Here is an 8,191-nt window from a genome sequence, read left to right on the forward strand (position 1 = left end):
AGAGAACTAGCAAAAGAGCGCTGATTTCCCAGGTCGTTAACGCTGTCGTTATTCCTCTGCAGAGCCTATACCAGCCTCGATTGGCACACACGACCTTTTCACCACCCCAAATTTACTAGGTAAAAGATTCTACGACCAGCCTAGTACCCACCGTCGATCCCCTCCATGCTCCAGGCGTGCCATATAGAGGAACCCCCCCCCCCCCCCCCCCCCCCCCAAAACCAGAAAAAAAAAAAAAGAGTTTTTATTCTTGAAAAAAGAAAGAGGACAAGGGTGGGAAGCACACATATGAAGTGTTCTTCACTAGCTAAATCACGTAAGCAGCACCATTTTTAAATCTTGTTAACGCTTGAGTGTACATTTCAACAAGATAAAGCCTTCAAGAAGGTAAATATGGATCTTCGTGAGGTGGCTTTATGGAACCAGGTAGGTGGTACAAATATAATATTTTTTGACGTGCTTGGATTAACTGGAATCTCGGAAAATGCTTGCACACACAGTGGAGGGCAAAAAGGGGGCAAATGACACGTCAAGGAAGGAGAGAGGGTGACATTGTTGATTGGAGACAGGGAAATGGCCATGCCTTTATCGAGGTGTAGAGGTTGGAGTCAGTTTAACTCTCTCTCTCTCTCTCTCTCTCTCTCTCGTGAGTGGACACACCCCACACAAGTAGCGGTTTAGAGGGGGATGCAATGAGGCGTGGGCAAAGCAACGTAGACGAAGGGGATGGATTGGGCAGATAACGAGAGGGTGGGAGAACCCTACAAGTGAAGGGGATGCATTCAGGGCTTCTCTTCATTGCGCATAGGGAAAGCAAGGGAGGGCGGCGCAATGTTGAGGTGTTATTCTCCCGTGTCCGAGCATGACAAGGGACGTGCGAACACCCTGTAGGCGAAAGCGATCAAGCTTGGCAACACGAAGAGGAGGGAATCTTGAAAGATTTCTACTAATAAAATGTCATAGACCCCTTAATCTCCCCAATCTTAGAAGAATAAAAATTAGTTTAAAACATATTAAGTGCATAAGTGAAGGGTGAGCTTAGTAAATGAAAAGAAAGAGAAAGGTGACAACTCAAAAGACCGTTTGTGTCCATGCAAAGAGGTGTTTCTCTTCTCCTTCATTTTTCTTTTGATAATTTCTTCTCTTCTCTTTAGCGATTTCTTTCTCTCTCTCTCTCTCTCTCTCTCTCTCTCTCTCTCACACACACACACACACACACACAAAACACAGAACCAGGGATGAAGACCCTACCTTCTCAAGTGTTCTACACAACTCAATGCATGAGTCCATTCTTCATCCTTGTCCACTGACCTTCTTCTTGCTCCAACACAGTGGATGAGCTCAATGCTCATGCGCACAATATCATCAAAACGGGCCACATCCAGTTTGGCCTCAAAAACCAGACTTCCAGACTGGTTCAAGTACCAAAACCTAGTAACTTGGGTGCACACCAAGATGGCCTAGTCTTGGAATCTACGCCCTCCTAAGATTAAGTCATCAGTAAAGAAGATGATCTTCCAAGTCCTCCGTACCCATTCGCAAACATTGGCAGCCAGCCCCGTGAAGTAGGGCACTTGAGGAATAGATGCAGGGGGTCTTCAGAGGCTGACCTACAACCAGAGCAGGTGTCAGAATCAATCCGTCAACCACGCACCTTGATCCTAGTAAGCAAGGCTCCCCAAAGCACCTTCCATATGAATACCTTCATGTATGGCGGACACTTGTGTCCAAAATGGCCTTAATACTCTGTTTCTAGTGCTCTTTTGACCAATTTTTCTTCCAGATTTTTGTGAGTGGGTCAAACCAAACTGCTCTGTATATTAGCACATTATAGATACTATGGGTCTTGGGCAACGAGAACGCTCTGTCTTTCGGCCAACGCCAGGCTCTCCAAGTGATTTCTGATCCATTGTCAGGTGGAGGTGAGGCTGTAATCACTTCCAAGAGTCTACTGACCAGAAGCCTGTCGTACATACCCAAGTTATGTTGCATCACTACGAGCTCCACATCCAGTCCAAGCTTTTGTCATCCCAAAGATGAGATAGTTAGAGATATCTTTGTTGTTCACCATGCATGCAACTTCCCTCCAGAAGGGGTCTAAGGAACCCTTTCCAAGTTTGCCGAGCCAGGGGGACCAGTTGAGAGAGGAATCCCTGAAGTATCTAGAGTTCTCCCCCCCACTCCAGGGTAGAAGCTGCTTTGTTGCACTTTCGTGCAAGCTCCCCTGTGCAACCTCCAAGCTTCAAGAGTGTCCAAGACGGCGCCAAGATCTTGTCATGCACTCTTTAAAGGTTACTTCCAGTCACCATTATGGTCTTATTTCATAAACAATGAGGTGATGATACCATCTGTTACAAATGTTTTATTAAAGAGAAGCCTCTTAAATAGACTTTGTGTTTTACATTCATTGGTTAGAGTGGTTATACCTTCTTCTTTTTGGAACATCTCATCATCTACCCTTTCATAAGTGGTTAAGAGGCTTTCCCATGTGGTGCCACAAGCATGGGCTTACCCTAACAATGGTGCCCTTAAGCCAAGTTTGAGACAAAATACAAAGGTATGTTCTATCATGAAATACTCCTAGGTTTATAGGCTTCAACTACCCTGATTCAACATGATTCATCATCATAGCTCAATGACTCATGATTCATCATAACGGTTCTCTACCGAATAGGTCTCCTAGTGACCTAGGGTATTACATCATTCATGTCATGGGTTTCAATTCTTTAATGAAGAAGGGTTGCCGTTGTCATCCCCTTCATTGTTGACCTTCCTCTTGATCTTCATGTTGTGATGTTGATCACATATCTTCATCTTCATTTTATGTTGAATTGCTTGATCTTCATTGATGTCCTCAATTCGATTTGTAGAGGATGCAGCCTTCATAGCTTATGTCCTAAAGTACACATACCTTGCAAATGTGGTGATCATGTGTGTGCTTATAAGCGGTCTTACCAGTCTTTTGCCAACGGCGTATAGACCTGTGGTCATGTGTATCGTGCTTTCGTACACAAATATTACATACATTTTTATATGGCTTGTGTGAGCCAACCCTTAGTGATTGCTCCAGAATAGAGCCTAGAGAATCCGTTTGATCTAAAGGAAAACAAACCTCTACAAAGACCTTGAGGCTTCGGCTTTTGAAGCCAAAAAATCCCATGTGAACAATGTTTTCGTAGGTGAGAGAGGCAAAAAATGAAGAGCCACTTAAATTTGAATCAAAAAAATGAACCCTAGAAGTTGTAAGGGACAAGGAAATGGTGTGGTATGATGATTATCATTAGCAATTGTGCATGCTTGAATATGCTGAGACGAGGGGCTGTTGCGGGTTGATGGCATCAGACAAGACCCAGTGGGCCGATAGGTAGGAGCTTGTTGAAGATTCTAGCAATAGGTACAAGCTTCATGGACAAGGGTAGTGTCATAAAAACTAATATCTAATACTCCCAAATGATTTTCTCATGTTGAACTGATCAGTTAATATGGGGAAGCACCAGGGGAGTAAAAGCTAGAATATTGGTACGGCTACCACACCAGTCTCTATCAGGGATCCAAAGGAGGGAAAATAGGGATCCAAAGGGGGACAGTCTGCAAAAGTGCAATGTGCTTTAATGGGGCTTTAAAGACCTAATGTTCAACCCCATTAAGACTTCCATAGGCTAAAGTTCCTAATTTTAATTGTATTGTCCAAAGGCCAAAGTAGTGGTAATATTGGATGGTCATGGGAAGACTAAAAAGTTTTCCCACATCCCTAAGAAGGAGGGGGAGAGCCCTTATTGTAGGGGATGAGAGAGAAACACACACACACACTCCAAAGCTCCCCCTTTACACAGAGGGAATACTAGACACATGTCAGGCTCCTAGCCCAGTTGCTCCCAATCTCCCCTCAAATCCTATTGGATGGCCATAGAGGTGGACCATTGAGAATTAGGCTAGAGTAAATTTAGTCTAATCAATTTTAAAATGCTTGATAAAACAATCAATAGAAATTAAGCTCCCTAGAAGACTATTGCACAGTCTACCAACGGGTCCAATGAGTATCCAACAGCCCAATGGCTTGCGTGATTCCCATTGGCAAGAAGACAAAAAGGTCCAATGAGAGTTTAGATGAATCATTTGATTACCTAAAGCTCTCACAAAAGAGGAAAGGGGGACACATGTCACAAGGCTATCAATTATGCTTCTAATTTGTGATTGGCTAAGCTTTGCAGGAGCCAATGAGAGGCCAGCATGAGCAAAAAGCAAGAGGGGTCGACCAAGAGAGAGAAAGCTTGTCATTTTTAGTCTTACACACTTTGCTACACACACACATACAAGTTATGTGCTGATCAAGAACTCCATTTCTCCAAGCATTGAGAAGTAGAGGCCCACACCAACAACTCTTGGCTATGGAATCCAAATCCAACCAAGAGCCAAGCTTCAATGCTCATCTCCTCTACCATGCTAATTAATAAGCTAAGCTATGCTATTAGAGTGACTATGTGAGGATAATACTTCTTTCTCGTAAGATACATCTTCTTCCTCTCAATCTATCCTCATTCCTTGCTAGCTCTCACCTTTTTTGAAGGTGTGTGAGGTCTTGGAATGGAAGCTAGCGACACTAGGTGTGTTTTTCAAGCATAATTTGGTGCATGAAGCTTCCATCTTCATTGCACCAACGAGTTATATCAAGGAACACAAGAATTGTATTGTACAAAAGTCTCCCTTGATGGGAGAAGCTATAATACAACGCCTTTATGGACGGGGGACCGGCTCCATGTAAATCCGGTCCTCAACTGTTGTCAATTGTTCTATTTCTCTCTCTTTTCAAGTATTGTCCATGCCAAATTAGCTAGGTGTAAGTTGCTAGGTTGCTTTCTCATGCTCATTAGGAATTTGTTTTTAATGAAATGCTCACTATGTTATCAATTTCTGTGACACACAAGTTACTAGTGCATTAAATGTTACATTGGTACTAGAGCTATTGGTTTCTCTTTCCTTGCTCAAGAAGAGAGGTCCTCAAGCTTGCTACCAATGGTTGGTGTTATTAATTGCAAAAGAGTAAGTAGAATAGGGATTTTTCATCCTTGAAGCACGCCTGCTTTATGCAGTTAACGGGGATACCCTCGAGAGCTATGGTCTTAATAATGGAGTCCTACGGGGCTTGCATATGGATTAACCATTATTGAGCTATTAGAAGCTTGACAAGAACCGGTGTTGTCTTGGCTCTGTTGAACACTCTCTTCTATTCCTTGCAATTAATAATATTCCAAATTGGGTATAGATGCTTGAGTGCTTCTCTTTGAAGGTAAAGAGGAGTAGCAACTAGGGCTTGAAGTACCAAAGTACAAGTAAAAATTTACACCTAAAATTTGCTAGGATGGCTGACAAGGGAGAAGAGATTGAAATGAATGTTGATAGCTTTGATTTTGCTAATGAAAGAGCAACTAATAATGTCCCTATGCTTGTAAATTATCTTGTTTCTAGGCTTCAACAAGCCCTGGGCAATCCATCTCTCCAAGGTGAAGTGCTACATCAATTGCGCATCCATGGTATTCTCCAAACTCCCCACCAAGAAGAGAGAGTACCTAGGAAGCCTCCTTGTGAGACTTCCAAAAGAGGACTCTCTCCGATAAGGAAAGAAAAGGAGGATCCGTACGAAGGGCTCAAAAATTTACTACTTGATGAGGCATCTCCCTCCCAAAGGAGAACCCAAGTTTCAATGGTAGAGCCCCCACCGAAAGAACGAGAAAGAAGTGAGTCTCTTGCCACCTCGGTGGAGATGGATCCACGAAGACGGCGGGAAAAATGCTCTCCAACACCCCCTAAATGGAGAAGACCATCGCATTCTTCTCTACATCATAATTCAAAGAGGGAAGAGAGAAAACAAGGGAAGAAAAAGGCGAGAAAGATGTCACCCTCTTCTCCATCTTATTCATTCTCTCCTCTTCTGAAGAAAGTGATGGTGCAGACAAGGAGGAACAAGGGAAGAAAAAGGCAAGAAAGAGATCGCCCTCTTCTCCATCCTCCTCATACTCTTCCTCTTCTGAAGAAAGTGATGGTGCAGCTCTCAAACCACCTAAAAGAAGAGACCATAGGAAATCCTATGCTGCCTGGAAGCGATCGTCCAAGCTCAAAAAGTTCAAAGAGGGAGGAAAGAACATCTCTTTCCTTACCTACAATGGCACTTTTGGTGCTACGGACAAAGTCTTGACCTTTATCCAACAATTTGATGTGGCGTTTGGAGATGAGGGCTTCATTGAGACCTCTAAGCTACACCATGTAGCTATGCATTTTCAAAAGTCCGCCACGCAATGGTGGTCTAGCCTATGAGCAAACGGTGAAGCTCCACAAACATGGAAAGCTTTAAGAGCTTCCATCATGAAGCAGTTTTTGGCTACGGATGCCAAAGACAAAGTACTCATTGAATGGTGAAGCTTGAAGCTCTCTCCCTACGAATCTATTCACAAATACGTAGATAAGTTTTGGGATTTACACCTCAAAGCCATTGTCTTCAAAAAGATGGATTTTGGAGAGTAAAAACAACAATTTTGTGCGTGATATGGCGGAGTATGTTAACTCCCAAAGGTCACGCACCATATCTACGGTCATACACCATACCATGGTGGCTTCAAGAATCAATTTTCAATGGGCTAGGAGAAATCTTAAGCCCACGGAAAACAAGGACCGTAACAAGCCTAAGGGGAAGGACAACGTCCAAAAGTCTCCCAAAGCCAACTCCAACAACAACAAAGCTAAGGAGAAGGGAGTTTATAAAGGCAAAAATAAACTCTCTCCGAAGAGCTAGAGCATTATCGAAAATATAACCATTGTTTCAAGTGTGGGGAGCAAGGGCATGCCTATCGTGCTTGTCCCCACAAGAATACAGGTAATGAGCCTCCTAAAGCTACCTTGGTCGAAATTCAAGAAGAGGATGCTTATCACAAAGTATCTCCTCTATGCCATGCTTGGAAAAAGGTAAGAGAACATGAGGCTTTCATTCTCTTTGACCCTAGTTCTACTCACAATTTCATATCCATAGAGTTGGCCACCAAGCTAGGCATCCAAGCCTATGAGATGGGAGACATCCTACTTGCCGATGGTGCTTTCAAGGGGCAAGAAGCCTCAATTACTCCCTTAATTAGGAAATTGAGTCTCCATGTCCAAAGCTATGTGGACAAGGAGGATTTCTTCATCTCTCCTCTCAAGCATGAGGATGTAATCCTAGGGGAACCATGGTTTGATTGCATGGCTACCAATGTTAAGCTCCGTGAAACACAAATCTACTTTAGGTTTAGGGAAAAAGATATATACATAGATGCTAAGGAGTTGGGTAGTACCATACCTATTGTACATAAGCAAGCTTTGGATAAGTCAATAAAGAGCTCTATTTCCGTGCACATGGTTTTTGTTAAAGATTCTCAAAATGAACCTAATGTTTTAGCAAAAGAAAATATAACCAATCAAAAGGAATTAGAGTTATCCAAATTCCTCAAGGGATTCCAAGATGTTTTTATTGACGACATCTCTTGTGATCTACCTCCCAAACGAGGGGATGACAACCATGCAATTTAGCTTCTTCCAAGAAGCTCACCGCCTAATAAACCTCCTTATAGAGTTTCTCAAGCTCAACAAGAGAAGATTATGCGGCAAGTGCATGATTTAGTTGAGGAAGGCATGGTTAGGCCTAGCTCATCTCCATTTTTTTCACGGTGTTATTAGTGCAAAAGAAAGATGGCACATATCGTATGTGTCGACTATAGAGCACTAAATAGAATCACTATCAAGAATAGGTTTCCCGTTCCACGGGTACAAGACCTATTTGATAAGCTACAGGGGTCGACCTACTTCAGTAGGATTAACCTAAAAAGTGGCTACCATCAAATAAGGATAGTTGATCAAGACATTATAAGGACCGCATTTTGCACTATGTTTGGTCTTTATGAGTACATTGTCATGCCTTTTGGCTTGACCAATGCACCAGCCACATTTAATCGTCTGATGGAGAAGCTATTCAGGCCTCATTGAAGCTTTAGTGGAGTGTTCTTTGATGATATAATCATCTACTCTAATTTATTATACAAACACAAACAACACCCATATTTCAAGTTTTACGAGAGAATAAGCTTTATATAAATCCAAAAAAAAGTGAATTTTTCTTACATTATCTCTCAAGATGACATCCGAATGGATCCATCAAAGTTAGAGGTAA

The sequence above is a fragment of the Adiantum capillus-veneris genome, chromosome 8, assembly GCF_014529385.1.
Source record: "Adiantum capillus-veneris isolate H3 chromosome 8, ASM1452938v2, whole genome shotgun sequence".
Classification (NCBI taxonomy): domain Eukaryota; kingdom Viridiplantae; phylum Streptophyta; class Polypodiopsida; order Polypodiales; family Pteridaceae; genus Adiantum; species Adiantum capillus-veneris.